Below are 14,246 nucleotides of genomic sequence, written 5' to 3' on the forward strand. Positions count from 1 at the left end.
ACACCTGGAGTATTGTGTACAGTTTTGGTCCCTTGATTTGAGGAAGGACATTCTTGCTATTGAGGGAGTGCAGCGTAGGTTTACAAGGTTAATTCCTGGGATGGGGAAGTCATATGCTGAGAGAATGGAGCGGCTGGGCTTGTGCACTCTGGAGTTTAGAAGGATGAGAGGGCATCACATTGAAACATGTAGGATTATTAAGGGTTTAGACACGCTAGAGGCAGGAAACATGGTCCCGATGTTGGGGGAGTCCAGAACCAGGGGCCACAGTTTAAGAATAAGGAGGATGCCATTTAGAACGGAGATGAGGAAACACTTTTTGTGAATTGTGAGTCTGTGGAATTCTCTGCCTCAGAGGGCGGTGAAGGCCGGTTCTCTGGATACTTTCAAGAAGAGCTAGATAGGGGTCTTAAAGATAGCGGAGTCAGGCGATATGGAGATAAGGCAGGAATGGGGTACTGATTGTGGATGATCAGCCATGATCACATTGAATGGTGGTGCTGGTTCAAGGGCCAAATGGCCTACTCCTGCACCTATTGTCTCTTGTTTAATGTCTATTGTATCAGGACTAGGCGTGCATTTCACCCTACACGTGTGCTCAGTCCTCCAAGGCCTGCTGGATCTCCCGGTTGCCAACCATTTTAACTCCCCTTCCCACTCCCACACTGATGTTTCTGTCCTGGGCCTCCTACATTGCCAGAGTGAGGTGACACGCAATCTGGAGGAACAGCACCTCATAGCTTACAGCCCAATGACATGAGCATTGAATTCTCCAAATAAACATAGAAAATAGGTGCAGGAGTAGGCCATTCTGCCCTTCGAGCTTGCACCGCCATTCAATATAATCATGGCTGATCATCCAACTCAGTATCCTGTACCTGCCTTCTCTCCATACCCCCTGATCCCTTTAGCCACAAGGGCCACATCTAACTCCCTCTTAAAGATAGCCAACGAACTGGCCTCAACTACCTTCTGTGGCAGAGAATTCCAGAGATTCACCACTCTCTGTGTGAAAAATGTTTTCCTCATCTCGGTCCTAAAAGATTTCCCCCTTATCCTTAAACTGTGACCCCTTGTTCTGGACTTCCCCAACATCGGAAACAATCTTCCTGCATCTAGCCTGTCCAACCGCTTAAGAATTTTGTAAGTTTCTATAAGATCCCCCCTCAAGCTTCTAAATTCTAGCGAGTACAAACCGAGTCTATCCAGTCTTTCTTCATATGAAAGTCCTGACATCCCAGGAATCAGTCTGGTGAACCTTCTCTGTACTCCCTCTATGGCAAGAATGTCTTTCCTCAGATTAGGAGATCAAAACTGTACGCAATACTCCAGGTGTGGTCTCACCAAGACCCTGTACAACTGCAGTAGAACCTCCCTGCTCCTATACTCAAATCCTTTTGCTATGAATGCTAACATACCATTCGCCTTCTTCACGGCCTGCTGCACCTGCATGCCTACTTTTAATGACTGGTGTACCATGACACCCAGGTCTCGTTGCATCTCCCCCTTTCCTAATCGGCCACCATTCAGACAACAGTCTACTTCCCTGTTTTTGCCACCAAAGTGGATAACCTCACATTTATCCACATTATATTGCATCTGCCATGCATTTGCCCACTCACCCAGCCTATCCAAGTCACCTTGCAGCCTCCTAGCATCCTCCTCACTGCTAACACTGCCCCCCAGCTTCGTGTCATCCGCAAACTTGGAGATGTTGCTTTCAATTCCCTCGTCCAAATCATTAATATATATCGTAAATAGCTGGGGTCCTAGCACTGAGCCTTGCGGTACCCCACTAGTCACTGCCTGCCATTGTGAAGACCTGTTTACTCCTACTCTTTGCTTCCTGTCTGCCAGCCAGTTCTCTATCTACATCAATACTGAACCCCCAATACCGTGTGCTTTAAGTTTGTATACTAATCTCTTATGTGGGACCTTGTCGAAAGCCTTCTGAAAGTCCAGAAATAACACATCCACCGGTTCTCCCTTATCCACTCTACTAGTTACATCCTCGAAAAATTCTATAAGATTCGTCAGAAATGATTTACCTTTCATAAATCCATGCTGACTTTGTCCAATGATTTCACCACTTTCCAAATGTGCTGCCATCCCATCTTTAATAACTGATTCTAGCAGTTTCCCCACTACCGACGTTAAACTAACTGGTCTGTAATTCCCCGTTTTCTCTCTCCCTCCCTTTTTAAAAAGTGGGGTTACATTAGCTACCCTCCAATCCTCAAGAACTACTCCAGAATCTAAAGAGTTTTGAAAAATTATCACTAATGCATCCACTATTTCTGGGGCTACTTCCTTAAGTACTCTGGGATGCAGCCCATCTGGCCCTGGGGATTTATCGGCCTTTAATCCATTCAATTTACCCAACACCACTTCCCAGCTAACCTGGATTTCACTCAGTTCCTCCATCTAATTTGACCCCCGGTCCCCTGCTATTTCCGGCAGATTATTTATGTCTTCCTTAGTGAAGACAAAACCAAAGTAGTTAGTCAAATGGTCTGCCATGTCCTTGTTCCCCATGATCAATTCACCTGTTTCTGACTGCAAGGGACCTACATTTGTTTTAACTAATCTTTTTCTCTTCACATATCTATAAAAGCTTTTGCAGTCAGTTTATGTTCCCTGCCAGTTTTCTTTCATAATCTATTTTCCCTTTCCTAATTAAGCCCTTTGTCCTCCTCTGCTGGACTCTGAATTTCTCCCAGTCCTCTGGTAGGCTGCTTTTTCTGGCTAATTTGTACGCTTCATCTTTTGTTTTGATACTATCCCTGATTTCCCTTGTTATCCATGGATGCACTACCTTCCCTGATTTATTTTTTTGCCAAACTGGGATGAACAATTGTAGTTCATCCATGCAGTCTTTAAATGTCTTCCATTGCATATCCACCGTCAACCCATTAAGAATCAATTTCCAGTCTATCTTGGCCAATTCACGTCTCATACCCTCAAAGATACCTTTCTTTAAGTTCAGGACCCTTGTTTCTGACTTAACAATGTCACTCTCCATCCTAATGAAGAACTCAACCATATTATGGTCACTCTTGCCCAAGGGGCCACACACAACAAGACTGCTAACTAACCCTTCCTCATTACCCAATCTGGAATAGCCTGCTCTCTCGTTGGTTCCTCTACATGTTGGTTTAGAAAACTATCCCGCATACATTCCAAGAAATCCTCTTCTTCAGCACCCTTGCCAATTTGATTCACCCAATCTATATGTAGATTGAAGTCACCCATTATAACTGTTTTACCTTTGTTGCACGCATTTCTAATTTCCTGTTTGATGCCATCCCCAACTCCACTACTACTGTTAGGTGGCCTGTACACAACTACCACTAGAGTTTTCTGCCCCTTAGTGTTTCGCAGCTCTACCCATATCGATTCCACATCCTACAAGCTAATGTCCTTCCTTTCTATTGCATTAATCTGCTCTCTAACCAGCAACGCTACCCCACCTCCTTTCCCTTTCTGTCTATCCCTCCTGAATATTGAATATCCCTGGATGTTCAGCTCCCAGCCTTGGTCACCCTGGAGCCATGTCTCCGTGATCCCAACTATATCATAGTCATTAATAGCTATCTGCACATTCAACTCATCCACCTTATTACGAATGCTCCTTGCATTGAGACACAAAGCCTTCAGGCTTGTTTTTACAACACTTTTACCCCTTATACTATTATGTTGAAAAGTGGCCCTTTTTGATTTTTGCCCTGGATTTGTCTGCCTGCCACATTTCACCTTGCTACCTATTGCTTCTACCCTCATTTTACACCCCTCTGTCTCTACGCTCACACATTTAAGAAACCCTTTCCCTTTAACTCCATCCTCAACTATCCCATTCGACACCCCACCCCCCTTATTCAGTTTAAAACCACCCGTGGAGCAGTGGCAAACCTGCCTGCCAGAATGCTGGTCCCACACATGTTAAGATGCAATCCGTCCCTTTTGTACAGTTCCCCTTTACCCCAAAACAGATCCCAGTGATCTAAGAATCTAAATTCCTGCCCCGTGCACCAGTTCCTCAGCCACACGTTCAGGTCCCGTATCTCCCTGTTCCTGCTCTCGCCAGCACGAGGAACTGGAAGCAAACCGGAGATAACAACCCTGGAGGTCCTGCTTTTCAGCATTTTTCCGAGCTCTCTAAAGTCACGCTGCAGAATATTCATCCCTTTCTTTCCGACATCGTTTGTGCCGACATGCACTACCACTTCCGGCTGTTCACCTTCGCCCTTGAGGATTTTCTGCACTCTGTCCGTGACATCCTGGATCCTGGCACCAGGAAGGCAGCACACCATCCTCGCATCCCGTCTGTTGCCGCAGAAACCCCTGTCCATACCTCTCACAATGGAGTCTCCCACTACAATGGCGTTGCCTGACTTAGGCCTTTTTGGTTTTGGCTCAACAGCCCTATTCGCTTCGCAAGCCAGTCCGCCGCTCAGTGTAAAAACGTCCTCTGTCCCGACAGCTTCTAAGTGGGTGAACCTGTTCACAAGAGGTACAACACCCGGGGACGTTGGCATTCCATGCTTCCCTTCCTTTCTTACTGTCTCCCACCTTCTCTCTTCCAATACCTTAGGTGTAACAACCTTACTGTAGGACTTGTCGAGGAACGCCTCAGTTTCTCGGACGAACCTGAGGTCATCCACTTGCTTCTCCAGTTCCCCAACACGGTCCTTGAGGAGCTGTACCTGGATGCACTTGTCACATTTGTAGCAGCCAGAGGCACCAGCGGTGTCCTTGACCTCCCACATACTGCAAGCATCGCACTGAATCAGCTTGCCTGACATCTCCTTCTTTCGTCTCTACCTCTCAAGCGTATTGCGTAGTCTCCTCGCCTCAGATTCCTCGCCAAAGACTCACACTTTACACACAGGGCATTTCCCTCACAAGGCCGCTCCTCATTGCCAATCCCCAAGAGCAGTCGTGCTGATAAATTGACTGATAATTGACTGATAAATTGCCTAATTTACCAATTTACAAACCAAATTCCTCAGTTTTCAACTGTTTTCCCTGCACTGACTCACTTCTCTCCTCCCACTTGGGCTAGAGCCAATCAGTCTTATCTCTTGGGTAGACAAAAATGCTGGAGAAACTCAGCGGGTGCAGCAGCATCTATGGAGCGAAGGAAATAGGTGACGTTTCGGGCCGAAACCCTTCTTCAGACATCTTATCTCTTGCTAATCTTGTCCTGCTGTTGCTTCCAAATCTATAGCAGCTCTGAGTAGTCTGCCTGTGATTTGCCTCTACTTTTCAACTGTTTTCCCTGCACTGACTCACTTCTCTCCTCCCCAGGAAACTCCCTCTTCCTGCTCAAGTCCTGGAGTCTGTCCCAACCCCATCTCTTTTTTCCAGCTTTCTCCCCCGACTCCATCAGCCCAAAGAAGGGTCCAGACCCGACACGTCACCTGTCCATTCCCCACCAAAGCGCCGGTAGAACTCAGCAGGTCGGCCATCCGTGGTGGGAAACGGATGGAGAAGTGTTCCTATTACAAGCTCTCCTTGGCCCTGTCAAGAATGTTGTGTCCATTCTTGGGATGGGATGCAAGGTCCGAGCTGACCAGTCCCTTCCCTCGGGGGCCATCTCTTTGTCATTCCTCTGTCTTCTTCTCGCTGGATGACAAGCAGAACCGTCTTGGTTTAACAGTAGATGTATCTACTTCCTTTTGGCGTTTCGTTTCTGCAGGTATTTAGAGCGGAAACAAAACTACTTCCCTTAGGTCCTGATCTTCCTTTTGTTTTAGTAAAGGTAGAACCTTTGACAGTTGTGATTGGTTTAGGATCTTGAATATTCCCATAGCGTAAATTTGACATGAACCGTACTTCCTTTTCTATGAAGTCACCAGATCAGGAAGCATGGCCTCTCCATTCTCATTTTCCTCTAACAGACCAGCTTTATCTTTTCTCTAAGTCTATAGGGCAGTTTTAGAGTGATCATTTTCATATTGCTAACAACATGCATTTCTTGCACGTGGTCTAAGAGGGTAGTCATTTCTTTCATACTTCTAAGACATATCGCAAACTCCCGTAATGCTTTCGCATCTTCTGGCTGGATAGCTGTCCAAGCGTAGGCCTTCTTCATGAGGATGTCTTTGGATCATGGAAGTTTAAAGGGACTTTTATGTAGTGTGTTGGCAGTGAGTGGCGACTGCGGAGGGTTCAACAGCCCCGACCACGGGTGAACAAACGGGGAAGATGATTGAACTTTATTAGCTTCCATCACAGTGAGGAATGTGGATTCCGCTGTGGTGGATGTTTATGTTAGATTTTATTTTATGTGGCTGTGTCTTGTTGCTTTTTACTCAGTATGGCTGTACGGTAACTCAAATATCACTGTACCTTATTGGTGACAATGTGACAATAAATTCCAACTTGAACTTGATCAGCTTTCGTCTATATATTAAAAAAAGGATAATGCTGACTGATCGTGCACAATTGTGACGGCTTGATTTCAAAGACAGGACAGGGGCATTCCCTGAGGGGTTCGGGTGGTTGGAAGAGGTTTTGTCTGTGTTTTTCACCTCAGTTGTTGTCCGGGGAGGAAGGCGGCAGCACTCGGCCCATCGGGGCTAGGATGCGCGGGAGGAAGGCTGAGCTTGGATTGAGGCTTGGACGGCTGAGCTTGGATTGAGGCTTGGACGGCTGAGTTTGTCTCCCCTGCCCCGACCCGGTCCACCACGAAGCGTGCAAACTCCACACGGACAGCGTTGGTGGTCATCTTGCCCGGAGACAGGCCCTTCGGCCCCTCTCGTCCGTGCTACCCCAGGCTTTCTGCAACACTGTTCTGCACTAGATATTGCATTTATTGTGTTTGGCATCACTGTATGTAAACTGTTTGCTCTGGCGGCTGCGTGTAAACGGGAGATTTCATCACCTCCCGGTCGATGTGCAGAACAACAAACTAATGAAGCATCTGGAACACAGTTCTCCTGGGTTGCTGCAGGCTGAAGCATCAAACTACTACCCTGTTGAGCCCCGTCAGTCCCACAGCACAGAAACACACAGCCATGCCTATTGAAGCTAGTCCCACATGCCTGCGTCTGGCCCCTCACCCTCTCTTCCTTTCCCACCCATGCCTTTAGAAAGGAGATGAGGAGGAATTTCTTTAGCCGGAGGGTGGTGAATCTGTGGAATTCATTGCCACAGAGGGTGTTGGAGGCCAAGTCACCGGGTATTGTTTAGATGCGCGGAAACAGGCCCTTCGGCCCAACTAGTCATCGCCGACCAGTGATCACCCCGTACACTAGCTCCATCCTACACACATTTGGGACAATTTTACAGAAGCCAATTAACTTACAAACCAGCAGGTCATTGGAATGCGGAAGGAAACCGGAGCACCTGGAGAGAACCCACACAGGTCACGGGGAGAACATGCAAACTCCGTACAGACAGCACCCGTATTCAGGATGGATGTCAATCTGAGGGGCAACTTTTCCACACAGGGTGGTGTGTGTATGGAATGAGCTGCCGGACGAGGTAGTTGAGGCAGGGGCTATCACAACGTTTAAGAGACACTTGGATAGGACAGGTTTGGAGGGATATGGGCCAAACGCGGGCAGGTGGGACTAGTATAGATGGGGCATGTTGGTCGGGGTGGGACTAGTGTAGATGGGGCATGTTGGTCGGGGTGGGACTAGTGTAGATGGGGCATGTTGGTCGGGGTGGGACTAGTGTTGGTGGGGCATGTTGGTCAGGGTGGGACTAGTGTAGATGAGGCTTGTTGGTCGGGGTGGGATTAATGTAGATGGGGCATGTTGGTTGGGATGGGACTAAAGTCGATGGGGCATGTTGGTCAGGGTGGGACTAGTGTAGATGGGGTATGTTGGTCGTTGCGGGACTAGTGTAGATGGGGCATGTTGGCTGGTGTGGGATTAGTGTAGATGGGGCATGTTGGTCGGGGTGGGACTAGTGTAGATGGGGCATGTTGGTTGGTGTGGGACTAGTGTAGATGGGGCATGTTGGCCGGGGTGGGACTAGTGTAGATGGGGCATGTTGGTCGGTATGGGACTAGTGTAGATGGGGCATGTTGGTCAGGGTGGGACTAGTGTAGATGGGGCATGTTGGTCCGTGTGGGACTAGTGTAGATGGGGTGTGTTGGCCGGGGTGGGACTAGTGTAGATGGGGCATGTTGGCCGGGGTGGGACTAGTGTAGATGGGGCATGTTGGCTGGTGTGGGACTAGTGTAGATGGGGCAGGTTTGGCCAAAGGAAGGGCCTCTTTCCATGCTGGGCTGTTTCCATGCTGTGACTCTATGAACTTCCAGGAGCAACATTCTCCTTTCTCTGGGTCATTCATTGTTAATAAAGACAGTTGACTTTTCCTGTTTAAATCCACAGTAAAGTATAGTCAGAAGTGAGCCCACCTGCTTCACCCACGATGAATTAACAAATCATCACTATTCACTTCTCAGACGTTAGAATCGGTCAGAACATTCCCTCCACCGTGACCCTTGACACCAATGTCCCTCGGGGTCATGACCTTGCCACCCACAACTTGTGGCCAGGACTCAGGCCAATGGGATCCAGACGTCCGTCCACTGGTCAGAACACTATTTCAGCCACTTGAGCAGCAAAGATGAGATAGAATATGGGAAAGACATTGAGAACCTTCTGTCCTGAAGGGCCGAATGGCCTACTCCTGTGCCTATTGTCAGGATAACAATCCATCCCTCAACATCAGCAAGACAAAAGAGTTAGCGTTTACAAGAACCATCCCAGGATTGAGTGGGTTAACGTACGATGAGCGTTTGTCGGCACTGGGCCTGTACTCGCTGGAGTTTAGAACATTAGACTTAAGGAAATGCAAGCAGCCACGTTGTGCAAAGAGCAGTTAATCAACTGAGGGCAATTATTGTCCCGCAGACAACTACTGCCCCAGGTGGATATCATGATGTGTGCAACAAACATTGATCGGCCACTGGTGGGCGAAGGGTTAATGTGGTCATTGGTTTGATTGGAGCTGATTAGAAAATTGTCAGCTGCTGTGTATAAAAGGGGCAGTGGTCCTGGGCTGTGGATGGGAGCAGTGGTCCTGGGCTGTGGATGGGAGCAGTGGTCCTGGGCTGTGGATGGGAGCAGTGGTCCTGGGCTGTGGATGGGAGCAGTGGTCCTGGGCTGTGGATGGGAGCAGTGGTCCTGGGCTGGCTGTGGATGGGAGCAGTGGTCCTGGGCTGTCGTTGGGAGCAGTGGTCCTGGGCTGTGGATGGGACCAGTGGTCCTGGGCTGTGGATGGGAGCAGTGGGCTGGGCTGTGGATGGGAGCAGTGGATGGGAGCAGTGGTCCTGGGCTGTGGATGGGAGCAGTGGGCCTGGGCTGTGGATGGGAGCAGTGGTCCTGGGCTGTGGATGGGAGCAGTGGTCCTGGGCTGTGGATGGGAGCTGTGGTCCTGGGCTGTGGATGGGGGCAGTGGTCCTGGGCTGTGGATGGGAGCAGTGGTCCCGGGCTGTGGATGGGAGCAGTGGTCCCGGGCTGTGGATGGGAGCAGCGGTCCCGGGCTGTGGATGGGAGCAGTGGTCCCGGGCTGTGGATGGGAGCAGTGGTCCCGGGCTGTGGATGGGAGCAGTGGTCCCGGGCTGTGGATGGGAGCAGTGGTCCTGGGCTGTGGATGGGAGCAGTGGTCCTGGGCTGTGGATGGGAGCAGTGGTCCTGGGCTGTGGATGGGAGCAGTGGTCCTGGGCTGTGGATGGGAGCAGTGGTCCTGGGCTGGGCTGTGGATGGGAGCAGTGGTCCTGGGCTGTGGATGGGAGCAGTGGTCCTGGGCTGTGGATGGGAGCAGTGGTCCTGGGCTGTGGATGGGAGCAGTGGTCCTGGGCTGTGGATGGGAGCAGTGGTCATGGGCTGTGGATGGGAGCAGTGGTCCTGGGCTGTGGATGGGAGCTGTGGTCCTGGGCTGTGGTCCTGGGCTGTGGATGGGAGCAGTGGTCCTGGGCTGTCGTTGGGAGCAGTGGTCCTGGGCTGTGGATGGGACCAGTGGTCCTGGGCTGTGGATGGGAGCAGTGGGCTGGGCTGTGGATGGGAGTAGTGGATGGGAGCAGTGGTCCTGGGCTGTGGATGGGAGCAGTGGGCCTGGGCTGTGGATGGGAGCAGTGGTCCTGGGCTGTGGATGGGAGCAGTGGTCCTGGGCTGTGGATGGGAGCTGTGGTCCTGGGCTGTGGATGGGGGCAGTGGTCCTGGGCTGTGGATGGGGGCAGTGGTCCCGGGCTGTGGATGGGAGCAGTGGTCCCGGGCTGTGGATGGGAGCAGCGGTCCCGGGCTGTGGATGGGAGCAGTGGTCCCGGGCTGTGGATGGGAGCAGTGGTCCTGGGCTGTGGATGGGAGCAGTGGTCCCGGGCTGTGGATGGGAGCAGTGGTCCTGGGCTGTGGATTGGAGCAGTGGTCCTGGGCTGTGGATGGGAGCAGTGGTCCTGGGCTGTGGATGGGAGCAGTGGTCCTGGGCTGTGGATGGGAGCAGTGGTCCTGGGCTGTGGATGGGAGCAGTGGTCCTGGGCTGGGCTGTGGATGGGAGCAGTGGTCCTGGGCTGTGGATGGGAGCAGTGGTCCTGGGCTGTGGATGGGAGCAGTGGTCATGGGCTGTGGATGGGAGCAGTGGTCCTGGGCTGTGGATGGGAGCAGTGGTCATGGGCTGTGGATGGGAGCAGTGGTCCTGGGCTGTGGATGGGAGCAGTGGTCCTGGGCTGTGGATGGGAGCAGTGGGCCTGGGCTGGGCTGTGGATGGGAGCAGTGGTCCTGGGCTGTGGATGGGAGCAGTGGGCCTGGGCTGTGGATGGGAGCAGTGGTCCTGGGCTGTGGATGGGAGCAGTGGTCCTGGGCTGTGGATGGGAGCAGTGGTCCTGGGCTGTGGATGGGAGCAGTGCTCAGCGTAGAGACAGGGAGTCTGTCTTTGTGTCCGGGGTTTTTAATTATTATTTTTTTCTCGTGTAATTGGAATTGTGCTGTATCTCAGAACTAAACGGATGTTTCCACTAGTGGGAGAGTCTCGGACCAGAGGGCACAGTATCAGAATAAAAGGATGTATCTTTACTAAAGTGATGATGCCCTAACCTTATCACAACTGAAATTAAATCTGGGTGATGTTGAAACGAGGAACTACAGATGCTGGTTTATACCAAACATAGACACATTGCTGGAGTAACTCAGTGGGCCAGGCAGCATCTCTGGAGAAACAAGAGACTTTGGGATGGAACAGAAGGGTTCTTACCCAAAATATCACATCCTTTTCCTCCAGCGATGTTGCCTGACCCGCTGAGTTACTCAAGCACTTTGTCTATCTGCAATAAAATGGTGATCAGTGATAATCGTTAATGATTGAAACCCAATGTGGAACAAGGAGCTGGAACAGATGCAGGGATAATGTAGAATATTGGGTTGAAGGGACACGAGGGGCATTCTTACTGTAAACCCAGTGACTTGGAAAAATAAGTCTGCTGTGGATTGGAGTAAGGATGTGTAAAATTCCCCAAAGATCTGATCCAAACTGTCTCCAATGTTCGGAGACTCTTTGAAAGTGTGAAGACGAGAGTTCTGAGGATATTGCCAAGAATTGTTGTTGCTGCCAAGTCAAACCAGTACTTTGTCCACCTATCAGATGGGCCTGCAGTGCAGCAAATCACCACACGGTGGGAGTGTTGACCACAAATTGGAGCGACCTGTTATTATGAATTCACTGCACATTGGGAATGCTGTCTACAAATTAGATATCATTGTTCTCTTTACTGCAAAATGGTTCTTTATTGGTCTGTGACCTGTTTCCTTTCCCCATAATGCACCCATTGCCCAGATGCCAATGTTGGTAAAAGCCCTGAAACCAGCAAAGCTTTGGGATGAAAATCAAGGAACTGCAGATGCAGGTTTACAAAAAAGTCATAAAGTGCTGGAGTAACTCAGCGGGTCAGGCAGCATCTGTGGAGAACATGGATAGGTGACGTTTCACAGAGTGCTGGAGTAACGCAGCGGGTCGGGCAGCATCTGTGGAGAACATGGATAGGTGATGTTTCACAGAGTACTGGAGTAACTCAGCGGGTCAGGCAGCATCTATGGAGAACATGGATAGGTGACGTTTCACAGAGTGCTGGAGTAACTCAGTGAGTCATGCAGGATGCCCATAGTAAAGAGTATAGGTTTGGTGGGCAACTCTGTGAGGGAGTTCAAGTCAAGTTTATTCGTCACATACACATACGAGATGTGCAGTGAAATGTAAAGTGGCCAATGCTAGCGGACTTTGTGCAAAAAAACAAACAAACTACAAAACAGAATGGAACAGAATCACATATTCACATATTACATATTTGTGGGAGGAAAAAAGAAAAAAACAGCTGTTTTAAAAAGACACCACACAACAGTAAATTGGTTCAGTAAAGTTAGTCCCTGGTGAGATAGGAGTTTACAGTCCGAATGGCCTCTGGGAAGAAACTCCTTCTCATCCTCTCCGTTCTCACAGCATGGCAACGGAGGCGTTTGCCTGACCGTAGCAGCTGGAACAGTCCATTGCAGGGGTGGAAGGGGTCTCCCATGATCTTGTTGTCTCTGGGGTTGCACCTCCTGATGTATAGTTCCTGCAGGGGGGCGAGTGTAGTTCCCATAGTACGTTCGGCCGAACGCACTACTCTCTGCAGAGCCTTCTTGTCCTGGGCAGAGCAGTTCCCAAACCAAATCGTGATGTTTCCGGACAAGATGCTTTCCACAGCCGCTGAGTAGAAGCACTGGAGGATCCTCAGAGACACTCTGAATTTCCTCAATTGCCTGAGGTGGTAAAGGTGCTGCCTTGCGTTACTCACGAGTGCTGCAGCGTGTGATGTCCATGTCATATCCTCAGAGTTGTGGACTCCCAGGTATTTAAAGCAGCTCACCCTATCCACAGTATCTCCATTTATCCTCAATGGTGTGTACGTCCTCGGATGATGTGCCCTCCTAAAGTCCACGATCAGCTCCTTAGTTTTTTTGATGTTCAAGGGGAGGCTGTTGTCCTGACACCAGAGTGCCAGATCAGCCACCTCCTCCCAGTAGGCCTTCTCATCGTTGTCTGAGATCAGGCCCACCACCACAGTGTCATCAGCAAACTTGATTATTGAGTTGGAGCTGAACTTAGCCACACAGTCATGTGTGTACAGGGAGTACAGTCGGGGGCTGAGGACGCAACCCTGGGGGGGGGATCCTGTGCTCAGGGTGAGGGACTTTGATGTATTTCCTCCCATCGTGACTACCTGGGAAGGCAAGTCTGGTGGGGACTATCGTGTTGAAGGCTGAACTGAAGTCTATGAACAGCATCCTCACATAGCCCCCCCTTCTGGCTGTCAAGGTGAGAGAGAGAGGTGTGCAGAACCTGGGAGACCACATTGTCCGTGGATCTGTTCGGACGGTATGTGAATTGTAGCGGATCCATGTTGCGAGGGAGGAAGGCGCAGATGTGTTTCTTGACCGGCCTCTCAAAGCACTGTTTGCGTACAGGGTTTGATGCCGATCGTAATAGTTACAGCATTGGGCAACTCAGTCAGTGGGTTCACTGTTTGTGTACAGGGTTTGATGCCGATAGTAATAGTTACACCATTGGGCATCTCAGTCAGTGAGTTCACTGTTTGTGTACAGGGTTTGATGCCCATAGTAAGAGTTACACCATTGGGCAACTCAGTCAGTGGGTTCACTGTTTGTGTGAAGTGTTGTCTTTGATATAGCTGGCATGTTGCTGTGCCAGTTTGATTATGAAAATAGTCAATGTATTCTTCTACCCTGTAGGATTCACTACTGCAGACACATTTGAATTTCACTGGACCTTAATTGGCACATTTGACGATAAACTGACCTTGAAACATTGGGCCTAGAGTTATTTTTCCAGGCCCTGTCCATCCAGTGTTTGATATTTTGAGGTGAATGTAGAATCTTCTCGCCTGCTGCTGTTTCTCCCTCTACAGTTATTCTACTTGATGTGCCAAGTTCTTTGGAGATCTTCTAATGTCCCCAGTTTTCTATGGTTTGTGATAGATGGGCTTTGTCAACTTGCTGTTCCAAGTACTGCTTGTGATAGAGGGTATCCTGACTGCACTTGTGAGTACCTGCTTATTTTTGTACTTCAGTAGCTCAACAATTTTCTTTTAGCCATGATTGCAATTTGGACGGGTTCATTTACATGTAAATGTTCATATTTTTTCCTGCAATAACCCTTTAGATCTATGTAATTTATTGCAGGGTTGCAGGCAATCAAGTTGCTAATGATATTCTGCAGCCCCTCTTCCATTCTCTTGC

The sequence above is a fragment of the Amblyraja radiata genome, chromosome 16, assembly GCF_010909765.2.
Source record: "Amblyraja radiata isolate CabotCenter1 chromosome 16, sAmbRad1.1.pri, whole genome shotgun sequence".
NCBI lineage: Eukaryota > Metazoa > Chordata > Chondrichthyes > Rajiformes > Rajidae > Amblyraja > Amblyraja radiata.